At 42.5% G+C, this 14,035-nt stretch overlaps 1 protein-coding gene across 2 annotated transcripts in view; it reads right to left on the bottom strand.

The window, feature by feature from the left end:
* Nucleotides 1–14,035, bottom strand: part of necab2 (N-terminal EF-hand calcium binding protein 2) — a 129,466-nt gene that overhangs the window by 73,606 nt on the left and 41,825 nt on the right. The gene's annotated exons all lie outside the window — the stretch shown is intronic.

The following is a 14,035-nucleotide window of genomic DNA, read 5'->3' as shown; positions in this document are numbered from 1 at the left end:
TAGCAACTCCAGCCAATATGTCTCTAAGCAACACCGTTTGAGCAGCATGGAAATTATGTGTGAGCCTCTAACAGAGAGAAACGTATTGCTTTTAAGTGTTTCTTCTTCTCACTGTACTGGAATCCCTCATTAATCATAGCCTCTGCTACAAACTCTGTCTCTAGGACTTCGTTGTTGAGGCACAAACACATGCACACACTTATGTTGGCTACTGTGGGTTATCACACACAGTCTTAGCATCCTCTGGCGATAAAGACATCCCGGCTGCAACGCTCGCTGTCTGCAGAGAGTTCAGCAGAGTGTGTACGCTGCGTTGATGGGAGTGTGTGTGTGACAGTGAGTTTTGGGCTGAGCATTAATGGTGGTCTAGGATGACTGACCACCCGCTACTCCTCCTCTGGAGACATCTGCAGGCCATTAGCATGAGAGAATAACCTAAGCGTGGAGGCACACACACACGCGCGCTCATGCACATGCATTGCTTGGATTTTCTTGCCACCGTTTATACTGTAGCTATTAAAAAAAAAAAAAAAAAAAAAAAAAGGGCCAATGTTAGCCCCTGTTCTGCTTTTCACCCTTATGCCGCTGCCACAGTCAGGGTTGGGTCAATGTAATAAGACCCTTCCTATTGCTGAGGCACAGTTAGGAAGAGAATTTTAGTCAAACCAAACACTGAAATCCGAGACATATACATCACCAGTCAAAACTTTGGACACGCCTACAATGTGTTTTTGGCATTAGCAGCTTCTTAGCGCTATGTGTGGATCATCTGAACACATTTGTTAAAAAAAGCAACGGAAAAAGGTTTATTGTCTCTTTGTCTTTTTTTTTTTGTCTGAATGTTTCTGATCCTCACGACACAACTGAAATTACTTTCACTGTCACAATCTGCTCCATTCAGTCCCGTAACGTGTGTAAAGGTGAAAAGCTGCATGACTGATTTATCATATATACTCCTGTACGTGTGCAGGAAGCAGCCAACACGGAGGTTGCATGGAAAATTTTGTTTTTAATGTGCATGTGGGCTACAGAGCTTCCATGCTAATGATAGCGGTGCTGTATTGTAAAGCCAGTATCTAGTTCTCTTTAATTCATTTATTTTTTCTAAAATCAAGATCAACAACACAAGAATACTATAGGATAATCAAACCTCATCAGCACATCAAGCTAACTAGCTGCATTACTGTGGACACTAATTTTGTACTGTAGTTCCTATTATTATTATTCTGAAGAAAAATTAGACAAAAAAGTAGGTGACACCCCCCCTCTTTTTTTTGTCACCTATTTTTTATTTGTTTAAAGCAGAAAAAGTGTTGCTCTTCATAGTAGTGCTTTGAGCCGTGCACATGTCCTCAGGTGCAGCAGTATTGACTAAACTATTAGACAGGCCTGCAGGTGAGGTTGTACGTGCACTGGAGTGAAAAGTCTATTCATTAGGGGTTATATATAGCTGTTATACAGCAACAGTGACACTAGTAGCACTACGACACTAGCGAAACAGTCAAAGTCAAAGCAGACTGTACCGATGAGAAGGACTTTACACTGAGATCTAGAGTAGCGGTGTAAATCGCTTTATCTCCAGTTGGAATAAATACTCCAACATCACAGAAACACAGAGGTAGAAAAAAACATTCAAACAAGGGTTTGAACAGATGAATAAAGCCGAAATCTATACAGACAACAGCAAACATGGGTTCATCGTCTCAGACTTAGGTCTCTAGTGATTGGTGTAGTGGATGGGATGGATTGTCCGTGATGGAGAGCAGTTTATCCAGTGTCCTCCTGTCCCTCACTGAGACAAACGACTTCAACTCCCTACCAATCACATGTCTTCCGCCTTCCGGATCAATTTGTTGATGAAAAAAGACATCAGGAGTGATGTCTTTTTTTTGTTGTTGTACGTCTTGATTTGTTCTGTTCTGATTGACGTCTTGGTGCATCAATTATTTTAATGCCCATGTAAGTGGAATTCTGACATTAACCCTTTACAGGACACAGTGCTGCAGTGTTATTGCAGGGCAGAAGAAGACTTCTATACTTTTGTGACATTTTTCTTTTATTTCTTTTTTAATTTTCATGTAGAAAATCAAGATCAGTGACGTTATCGTATATGGTTCCTTACCCTCAAATGCTAAACAAATTTAGAGGGGTGGCAGCAGCTCAGGAGGTAGAGTGGTCGTCTAATAACCGAAAGGTTGGTCGTGCGTTTCCGCCATATCTCTACTCTGTCCATTGTGTCCTTGGGCAAGACACTTAACCCACCTTGTCCCCAGGTGTGTGCTCACTGGTGTATGATCGAGAGTGAGTGATGTTGGTGGTGTTCGGAGAGGCTGTAGGCGCACAGTGGCAGCCACGTTTCCGCTAGCCTGCCCCTGGGTACCTGTGACTACTGAGGTAGTTTACCACCACCAGGGTGTGACTGTTTCAGCAAATGAATAATGCATTCAGTGTAAAGCGACTTTGAGTCAAAGTTTTTCTGGGCAAGGACATCCAAACTGAAGAAGAGATTAAGTAGGGACCCCCTACCTACTATATGTGTTCTATAATAAACTCACCCCAGTGCTATTTATAATACATTATTATTATCATTTTGCATTTCATATTTAGCTATTCCTTATCCCTTTATTCGTGTTAATGTGTATTTAAAGAAATTTTAATTTGTGGGAGAAAAAAAAATATATAACAAATGTCTAATCAACCAAAGACTTGCACCCCCCCAACCCCCCTGCAGTGAACCCCTGTTGAAGACCTATGCATTAAACAACAATCACGCCACTTGATCTTCTCTTAATGGCTGAGTAAAAACCACATGCTTCTCAACATCACTGAAAGGCACTGGGTGCGATTTAAAATGCATATAGAAGCTACCAAATGTATGGTTCTTCGCCCTATAAAGGGTTTTTATCAGGATGCAGAAATAGTGTCCATGTAAAGATAGAAGAAACACAGCATTACCGACTATATTTTGTGCAGTTTGCAGAAAAAAACGCCCCCAACAATTCCTGATAGTCTTGCATGAAAGTAAACAGTGAGTGCTATCAGAGATCACAGAGTTACAGAGTTCACCGTAATGCAGCAGCCCTCTCCTGCTTCTTATGAATTTTCATTTTCAAGTTTACACTTCAACGGCAACACGTCGTTACCTCCTGACACGTCAGTCAGTGCACAAGTCAGAACATATATTCTTTCTTCTTTCACAAAAATTCAATTCAACTGATTGATCCGCTTCGAGCTTCATCACAGCTGTACAGCAACAACAAGATTGGACAAGACTATTGAATGGATCCTCTTTTTATAGGATATAAAAAAAAAAAAATAGAAACAGAATGACTTGAATCGAGCACAAGAGCTCTAAACATAGTTTAACACATTGACCTCATTACGGAGGCATTCGTGTTAGCAGCCAGGACTGAAGGAAGCAAAGCAATAACCTGCTAAACATTTGGTTTATTGCTGGAAGCGTGGAAGCGGCTGACAGGAGGCAACGTGCCTGAGTTTGCTTCTAAACAGAAGGCGAGCTCACAAACAGGCATCAGAAACATACAGGCTCCTCAGATTGCACGCCAGCTTCATCAGCCCACAGAGAGCTGGAAACGGAGGGAGGAGGAGGAGGAGGAGGAGGAGGATGGAGGGTGAAGAAGAGGAGAAACGGAGCTAAGAGGGGAGACGAAGGAGGCAGGGAGTGTGGGGCGTAAACGTAGAGACTGATGCAGAATAAAGAGAATAAAAGAGGTGAGAAGAAAGATGCACTTGGTCTTTTTGGTTTATGTGTTTTACTTTCTCGTTCCCTCAAGTCCGTATGAAATCCCTCTGCTTTCACCTAATTACCCATCTACCTCTACGTCTCTCTTTCTCACTGCTACAGTCCTCTGCATTATTCATGCATTTGATGTAACCATCAGTCAACGCAACACACACACTCCACCAGTTTTCCCTCTGTCACACACAAAGACACATCACACTGCTGGGAAAGTCTTGGACCTGGCATCTGTGTGGATGTTACTTAGATCAGATAAGGCACCACCACCCCATTTCAGTCAGTACGTTTACATGCACATGAAAAAAACAGAATTATTGCCTTAATACGACTTTAACTGGACAACTTAAGTGCGTGTACTGCATTACTCCAACTAAAATAGGAGTTCTCCTTATCCGATTAAGACACCCAGATAATGTGTTTGGAAATCGATTTCCTCCTGCATGTACGCACTTAATCAGACGATGCATGTGCGCATGCGTATGACCCCCGAACAAGAACATCCAAGAAAGCCAGTAGCAGCAGAAGAAGGTAAACAGAGCCGATAGAAGAACCGTCTGAGGGATAGCGCCATCTTATAGCGCCCATTATTTATGAGATTAAAAAAAAAAAGCTGATCCATTATCCATCTTGTTGATGTTTGAAATCTCAGTCTGCTGCATGAACAGCTCTTGTTTATTACATGACGTAATGGGTCAACCGGAAAGGGGGCCGTATTAAAAGACACGTATCGCCACCTAGTGTGTGGGAGGAGGACATGTTCCTGGCAGTTATTCGATTTTCTCCATTTAAAATGGGTCGAAATCAACGCTCTGTAGCCAGACACCACAGGACACCCTCAGAAGGCCCACGTCCATTCCCTGAGGAGTCACAACTTTTAGAGGCACCAGTGAGACCTACACAATATTAGGGGATGGTCATAATGTTATGCCCGATAGGTGTATTTATGTCAAGGCTTAAAATTATACATAATAAATTATGCACTGAGTGACAGGCAGGTGACCCTTACTTAATTAGACTGGATTCAGGGGGAGTGAGGCACTGCCAATATCATGACGGTCAAAGACGCCACGCTGAGCTTCATAACCTCTCTTCAGGAATTATTAAAGGCTTATTCTTTCTTACAGTCTGTGCTACTCACCGCAATTATTACAATTGGTTCTGTACTTCTGTACTTCTAACTAGAAATATTAACCTAATGTTGGTGACAAGAGGATTGTGACAATGTGGTTTCTGAAAAATGTGAACCTTATTGTGACACTAGAGAAAAGCAGTTATATTAAGCTTTGTCCAATTGGGACCATGACCATCTGGGCTGGCTCACAGCCAAACACTGACACGGTTTAAGTTACAGAAGTCAGACTCAAAACATTATACTTTCTTTTATTGTTAAAACCTCAGGAGAAGCAGCACAAGCAGCTGTTGTACTCATGTCAAACATGTCATCTGCAGCATAGTGCGTGTCATGACCCACTTAAAACCCCACGCTTAGCTCCGTCTGAACCTCTGTCGCATACGAGTGCAAAACATTTCCACATGAAAAGCGATATGGTACAGTGAAGTGGAATGTGCCAAACTGTTCTCCTCTTCGGGAGCTGAATGATGAAATGAAACCATGTAATCAGTAATCAGCTCCACTGTCGGAGCTGCTGGGCCGCCTCCTCCTCCTCCTCCCCATCCAGACCGCGATGGCAGCCATGAGGAAGCTGTCACGCTACGTTTTTATGACCTCCCTCACCTCTTCCTCTCGCTGTGTCTCACCTCTTGACTCACCTTAAACTCTTGTTCTGTTACAGCACCTCCAACATTTCGTTCAGCTACTTCTTCGCTCCTTCAGTTTTCCCTCTTTTTCCTCTGCATTTCCTCATCTGCTCGCTCCCTCTAACTTAATTCTTCAACTCCAAGCACAAACAAAGGTTTCAGCATCTGCCTCCTTGGTTACCAGGGAAACAGTTACCCCGGTCACCAGGTTCTAGAGGCTGAATTCCCTCAATTGAAGTCTGGCTTCACTTCAAACCAAAGACTATATATAAATATGGACAATGTGTCCCCACTTCTTTACATTGTACAAACTGACGCTGTTTTTACCGGGAATATGGGAGGCAACATCTTGTGACTTTGGAGCCAAAGTTTGAGTAGTATAGTCTAAGGGTGGAGCTTCAATATCCCGACTACACTTTCTCCAGTTGCGTTTTCGTTTAATTAATAGTATACTCTGCCCACCAGTTACAAAGAAATATTGGGTTATACGCTGTACTTTATATTTAAAATAAAATAAATAAAATGGATCTTATGACCTATACTGCAGCCAGTCACCAGGGGGAGCTGTACTTGCTTTGGCTTCAGTTTAGAGGAGCTGTCCATCTTTATACAGTTTATGCTTCAAACACACCGTGCTACACATCACCCGAGGATCATTCAGTGGTCTTCGTATTAGGATGATTTTACTTCTGCCTTTCATGTCACAATTTCTATTGTCATGATTTTTTTAAAAAAGGAAATTGGATTGCCATACAAATTAGTGAATGCATTCATAAAATATGCTAGTAAGAACAAACATTTTTTTGTAAACTTAACCCTGCTTTTTACACTGCTGTGCCTTTTGTTTTGTTTTTAACAGCAACAGCCATTTAATGTAAGTACAGTAATTACTTCAGCATTATAACAGTTTACATTGTCAGTGTCAGACTCCACCTCCAGGCTATTTATTCAGATTGCTTTCCATGCATGAGCGGCTCACAGGGAGCTATGCAGCATCTAATGCAATGTTTCTGACTGCATAAACACTGTGTGCTGTTCACACTCACATATTCTGTTGCTGCCAACGCAAACAAGTCACAGAAAAATGTCTATGTATGTAAATGTATATTTGTTTATTTTTTTACATCACTTAAGTGTTGGTGTTTTTTTATTTGGAGCGATAGAATTAAGTGTAACGATCTTGTGTATTTGGTACGTCTGTTCTTATCCAGTTTGGTTGTGTTTTTTCTTTTTTTAAGCTTCTTCCTTCGTGCTCCTCGTCCTGCTTTACTTCTTTTGTTTTCCCTCTTTGAATGTGTGACTGGTGTTTGACCTGTGCCTCGTTTATCTGCTCTTCCCATGTGCACATACTCTGATCAGGCATAACATTATGACCACCTTCCTGATATTGTGTAGGTCTCCCCTGTGCCTCCAAAACAGTTGTTGGTCAGTGTATGGTTCCCTTTGTTCTTTTTCAAGCCGTCTGTTGTGTTTTCCCCTTTGCTGCTGCCTCTGTCCCTTGTTGTTTCTGGGTCGTCTTTTGGTTTTTGGATTACAGCTGTTTTTTTTTTTTTTTTTGTGTGTCTCTGTTTCCACTCTCCACCACTCTTTCATCCCTGCAGCACCTTTTGTTCCTGTGTTTGTAAGTCGTTATTACATTTTCTTTGAGATGCTCAGCCTGTCTCTCTGGACTGTGTGTCTCAAACTTGTGTCCTCCCTCTCGTGCTACTTATCGTGACATTAAAAGATTAAAAAGTCGTGTCCTTTTGGCAACCACCCTCACTGTGATGCTGTCAGGACTAAATCTCAGGTGAAAATTCAATAAGGAACCTCATGTGTCCCCTTGTGTTCTGTTCCTTTTTTCCCCCTCTAGGTTGAATGTGTGTTCCCGTTCTTCCCTTTGCCCATCCTTTCCACTTCCCATCCTGTCAAAATTGCTCTCTTCTCAACATCTACGCCACCACTCTTGTTTTATTTGCCGGACTGAGTCAATCAATCCCTAGCCTCCATGATTTAAATTGAATTGAAATCCTCTTCCTCCTCCTCCTCCTCCTCCTCCTCCTCCTAGCAATCTTCACCTCTTCCTGGTCGTCTGCTAGCTCCATCTGCTACCCACTACAACCACCACCAGTGTCTAAGGTCCAGGTTGAGGGGGGGCTCTGTCTCTATCGTCACCCATCTTCTTGCACTCAGCTCTTCGGAGACCAACGGCTACAACAATTTGCACGCTCACGGCTGCACAATAATTCATTCATTCGACCTCCAATCCCACTAGAGCTCTCGTTTTTGAACTGTTATTAACAGATTTTGTCGGAATCATCACAAGCTGCTCACGCTGCTGTTACTGGGGTTTCACCAAACCATCAGGACTGAGAGGAAAGGATTATAGTCTCAACCGATAATCCTTTAAATGAAAAATTTTAAACCTCAAATCATTTTTAAACCTTTATATCCTTAGATTTTCTGCTTTATTAGGGAAGACCGGGGAGAGAGGGTTTTTTTTTTTCTTAGCTGACCAACTTTCTGGCTATTAAAAGAAAGCTTTTTATTTCTTATAACAATTACAATTATTAAATAGTAGCAGTATTATTTATTCATGGGTGCAGTTATACTTTTAATTTGCCCAATAACCTCTTCCTGCATTTTCTGTTAGTCGCGCATTTCCTCGCAGGCATTTGAAACTCAAACGTGTTCTCACAAGGCTAAAAGTTCAAGACCACATGCTCAGCCTCGGGAGCGCAACGCTGCACCCGTTCACCTCCAGCCTAGCGTACTGTATATGCACATGTTCATCTGAAACTCCCATTAAATCCCAATGAATAAGTCATGAGTTGTGCACAAAACCAGCCACCATGAATGAACCACGAATCATATCGTATCCACTGACGGTGCAATCTGAGATGTTTCACACACTTAATTATTTCATTCGCCCGTTTTCACTTCCTGCGATCCTATCGACCACACCCCCATTGGCTCACCCCTTTCTCCTCTTCCCATTCTCCTCGTCTCCCTTTCTTCCCCGTTGCCCTTTCTCCTTATTCTCTTCTCCATCAATCTCCTGACCCCCCTTTCCTCTCTTCTCATTCTGTTCAGGCGTAATTGTGTACGGACCAAAAAAAACAAAACAAACCCCCCCCCCCATGATCCGCTTCACCTTAATCTTCATGAAGAAAGGAGAGGATGAAGAGGATGAGGCAGGGGAGGCGGCGACTGGCTCGCGGGTGGAGGAAAACAATGGAGCACAGATGAAAGAGGAGAAGATGAGAGTAGAGAGAGGCGAGATGTGGAGGAGGAGTCGGCAAAAAAGGCTCGTGGAGGGTCACTCACTGGTGCGAAACAATTTCCTGAACTGATCCCCCCCCCCCCCCCCCCCCACAACCCCCTTTCAGGCTTAACAAGATTTAAGTTGGCCTCAGACTGTGCCCGCGTGTGTACCGCCTTCAGAGTTGTCAATGAGTGCGGCTGCTCAGAGAAAGGCTGAAAAAAAAATAAAGTGCTAATGAGAGGGGTTCATTAAACACAACGTTTACACGGGACAGACAGGACTGGAGATTTAATGAATTCTGCCCACTTCCATTTTTTGTCGCCTGCTTCAGCTCTCATCATCTAACACTCGCACACACCTCATGGGAGGAGATGTTACTTATCTCCACCTGCTGGAGAGCTAATTAAAACTGTTTTCTGGAACTGGTTCTGACTGTGATAGTGCCAGAAAAAAATAATAGATAAATAGTTGAAGGAACACCCGGTTTGAGGCGTTACAACGCATTCACTCCATCCCTATGGATTATATATTTATTCTCGCTCTAAATGGTGACATTTGGAGATCTGGGAACAAGTAGCGAAGCAGCAGACGTGCAGGGAGGTGGAGATGGGATGTCTGCAAAATTGTTCTTGGCCAAACAAATTCCCTGTCAGCCCTCTGTGTCCTAAAGTTTTTTTTTGTTCAACTTTTCTCCCATGCTTATTATACTTGATGGCAGCCATCATCGCTGCTGTTCACAAAATTGGGAGGCTCAATCTTGGAAATGAGCACCACAGCTACTGCAGCCCAGATGAAGCCCAGCCACAGCCTGTCCTGAATCCGATGCCGGCTGACGACAGGAGTCTGATCTGCTTGCAAAGACTAAACTCTGCCAAAACTTGGCCCGGGCAACCCTCCTGTCCTGACAAGCTGGCTCGCTGTCTAACCGACATCGACTCAGACCGTATCCATGACAACTGTCCCCAAAGTAGCCCACATAGCAACTGTCACCATGGAAACTTGGAAGAACTCTTGAGGTGATGCCACGCTGACTCCGAGCTGCAGTGAGATGTTACTGGCAAACTTGTCAGCTGAAATCTGGTTTGTTTTATGGGAAAAGTTAAAAATAAATATATATACAGAATAAAAATGAGAAATTTAATAAACGGGCGGCACAGCGGGGTGGTGTTTGGCACTGATGACTCAAGAACGTTCGGGGTTTGAATCCAGCGGCCAATGGTGCCTTTCTGTGTGGGGTTTGGATGTTGTCCCTGTGCCTGCTTGGGTTCTCTCCAGGTACTCTGGCTAGTTAGGTTAATTGGTGATTCTAAATTGGCTGTGAGTGTGATTGGTTGTCTGTCTCTCTCTGTCTGTCTCTGGTCACAGAAAACAAATGAATTTAATACACAACAGCTTTGATGAAGCTGTTCATAAAACCTTAGAAACCTTTAGACACCTCAGTCAACAGGAGCCCATTTATTTGCTGTTTTCTAATAGGAAGCAACATCATACTGCAACAAAATTTTAAAGGTCTCACGCGAAGGATCTAGTGGCATCTAGGGGTGAGACTGCAGATTGCAACCCCATAAATGACCATCTTGTTACCTTCCACTTGTGTAGCGTGTGATAAAACATACAACAGGATGCTAAATAAGGCTAAAGATTCTCTCTAGCCAGTGCTGACAACAGTACAACATGACAGACCTCTAAAATCCTACATACCGGTTCATTAACTCAAACACAAGATAATGCTGAGCTCAGCATATTTCTTTTCTCTCTTTTTTTTTTCAAATTTTAGGTCCCAGGTTTAGGTGATACAAAGATGTCAATGCATAGCACCAGAAATCTGCAGCAAAAAAAATAAAGAAAAAGATTGTGAAGCAACATGTTTACAGTAGTTTGAATGGTGCAGTCAAGATTGTACTGTACCTCAGAAACAAGTTGCAGTAATAAGTTCAAAACATGAAATGAGAGTTACTTTAGTTTATTTTTACACTGCATGATTACTGGACTATTTTAAACATCACCAGGTCAAATGACTCCTCTAAACAGAGTGCATTCATTATTAATATGAATATTTTATTGATTACACCTGTGCATTTCCAGCTGTGAACTGAATAAACACACGAGCTGTTAGTTTAAAAGAAACCTGGCCTCCAAAACAGAGATATACTTCCAGAAATTGAGATGATCACTGGTGCTAATACACTGACAGAACAGGCAACTGACTGGGTCACCCTCTTTTAAGCTGCCGTGGTAAGCATCATCATCTACTGATAATTACGTTTCAGGAATAATTTATCTGCTTCATTTGAGCATTGGCAGCAATAAAACTATTAATACATGTGAGGTCAGAGTTGATTTGAGTTTATTAATGACCACTAATTACTTTATGATCCGCTCATTTGCAGAAACTCAAGAGTCGCTTATGATGGGCGTCAGTGACTGCTTCCACTAATTGATACCTTGACAGTCAAAATAATGAATACTGCATGAATGAAAATATCACATTTGCATGAATTATTAGTGGGACGGATGTCCCTCTGGGAGCAGGAATGGGAGGATGGTGAGCGATGGCGAGTGTCAGTGTCCCTTTGGCTTCAAACACTGTCCAGCTGCCTCCTTGGCAGCTGCCGGTCTCAAACTTTGTCCCGGGGGACTCACATTCAGATGATTTATATCTTTAGCGTAAATAATAACGACCTGCAAGATAATACATGCGTTCGGCTTCTGTAACGTGTTTTATTCCAGGAACAGTCTCCAGTTTGTAATTTTAATTATCATGTTTTATGCTGCAAGGAGCTGGCAAGGGTTTCTACCTCGTAGCGGAGCCAATACTGCTGGGGTATGAATGATATGTAGGCCCATTTTATTGTCACTACACAGCACCCCAAGGTGCCAAGCAAGAGCTTTAAAGAAGAGGAAAGGGGAAAAAAAAAATTTTCATACAGCACAGTGAGTAAATGCAGTGTATAAAGCCTGCCTTCCTATTCCTCGCATCCCCTCCTTATGTCTATATTCATTGAGGCGGATGGAGAGCTAATCAATTCTCACTGGGCTCTAAAAAGGCCACGACTCAGGCTCCAGCCTTCTGCTCAAACTAATATCACGCTCTGTCTTTTAGCTCCACCCACTCCGCCTCTTCACATCTGCCTCAATTTCCTCCGGTTTTCCCATGGATGCTCTCTGGAAGCTGTCTTTCTTTAAAAATAAAATTGGAGGTTTTCATTTAATACTTTAAACATACTGATTATTGTATCTTTAAAATCTACAATGTGGATCTCAAATTGAAAATGCATATATATACACATCCAGTCCGGATCCTTAGAGGCTCTTATACGTTCTTACGAATCAGCAGTCAGACAGTCGACTCAGACCATTTCTGAGGAGCCGATAATCTTCAGCTTCCCATATGAAACCCGATCTGGCCGTGCATAAAACATTCAAAGTGTTTCTCAAACGATAAGATGTGCAATTTTGGCTAAGAGGCTGAAGAAACGTATAGAGAATCTGCACCATTTCACTTGTGCAGGCGCCTGGCAAAGCTTACATCCATATTTTATATTTCCGTGAGGTTGCATGTCACATTTCCCTCCCTGGTTGCAGCTATTTTCTAACCTCTGAAGAATACACAATGGAGTTAGGTTGAAGCCAGTGTAGGGAAGTATATTTAGCTTAGGGTGTTTAAATTGAGCTCCCGGTAATGAATCCAAACCAAGTCAAACAAAGGGTGCTGTTCCTTTCCAAATGTAACATACATTTTCCTCACGGTGGATATTTTTATATACATTTTATGCCAGGTAACATAAGGCAATATTTTCTATGGCACTAAAAACAAATCAGTTGCTCATTAAGACCAAAAGCATTTGAGCAGGAGTAAAAAAACCCCAAAGAAACTGTATTTAAATGACTAAGCTGTCACTACTAACACAAATCTCTTGGCTCCTGTTGTCCACAATTTAAAGCCTTTTTCCTGATACGCTGTCTTGATTAGAAAGGGCCGAGAGGGACAAGAAACAGTGATTTGAACCACTTTGATAGAAAAAGAAAAAGAACGGGTTCAGAAGAAACAAAATGTTTGCTAATAGAACGACACTACGGCAGATTTAAAACAACTACACTTTGGTTTTCTATCTCCACAAGTTTGCAGCCGTTTTGAAAGAAATACAAAATGTCCATCATTACGCAGCGAGCTTCAGTCTGGCCGCTTGACTCTTTGAGCTGGTCAGTTCCCTACACAGCCGCTCCATCTCACTTCCAGCCAGACAATATAATAATATCAGACAGAAAACGCAGTGTGTGTGTTAAAGGGAAAAAAGAACGGCATGAATGAGAGCGAGAAGAATAGAGTGCACCGGCGATACGGCAGCAGAACAAGAGAGACACTCCACTGATTGATTAAACAATGGCTGCTCATTAGAAAGAAACTAGCCTGAGGTTTGGTGTGAGGGAGGGAAAGTGCAGTTGAGTGTGTTTGAGTGCTGCCTGAGTGGCCTGCAGCGAAAAGAAAGATAAAGACAGAGCTGGTGGATAGAGATATAGACACACACCGACACACACACACACACACACACACACACACACTGACACACACTGACACACAATAGCAGAACCGATGTACATGGATGTGGAAGTGTGGCTGTGGACTAGCTGCTATATATAGCACAGGAGAAAAACTGAGATAATGCATTACTGTTCTGGAGCTGCAACACACACACGTCTCTTTTTGAGAGGACATTCATTAATATAATGCAGTCCCTGGCCCCTTACCTTAAACCTAACCTAATTGTAACTGTTACCCTAAAACTTAACCGTCAAACAGCCTCCTAAAGTAATGAGGACCGGCCAAAATGTCCCCACTTTGCACGAATGTCCTCACTCTGATGGAAAAGATCTTACAGTGGGTCCTCAGAAAGATAGGCATACAAGAATTACACACACATACATGTTTGTATGGCTATCTCTGTGAGGACAATCATTGACGTAACGCATTCCCCAGCCCCTTATCCTAATCATCTCAACTAAGTACTTAACCCTAACCCTAACCTTTATCTTAAAAAAACGAGTCTTAATCCTTAAACAGCCTTGTAAAGAAGTGTCCTCACTTTGCACAAATGTCCCCACTCCAATGGTATAAAACTTTCTGGTCCTCAGAAAGACAGCTGTAAAAGAGCTAACACACACACACACACACACACTCAGCCTGAACCAATGGGCCGAGCAGCCAGTGGCTCTGTACAAGAGAGAAACTTGACACACCATTATTTTCGCCGCGTACTGTAACACACAAACAC

The sequence above is a fragment of the Mugil cephalus genome, chromosome 10, assembly GCF_022458985.1.
Source record: "Mugil cephalus isolate CIBA_MC_2020 chromosome 10, CIBA_Mcephalus_1.1, whole genome shotgun sequence".
Taxonomy (NCBI): domain Eukaryota; kingdom Metazoa; phylum Chordata; class Actinopteri; order Mugiliformes; family Mugilidae; genus Mugil; species Mugil cephalus.
The sequence above is the reverse complement of the archived record's forward strand: the minus strand, read 5'-3'. Positions and strand labels throughout refer to the sequence as shown.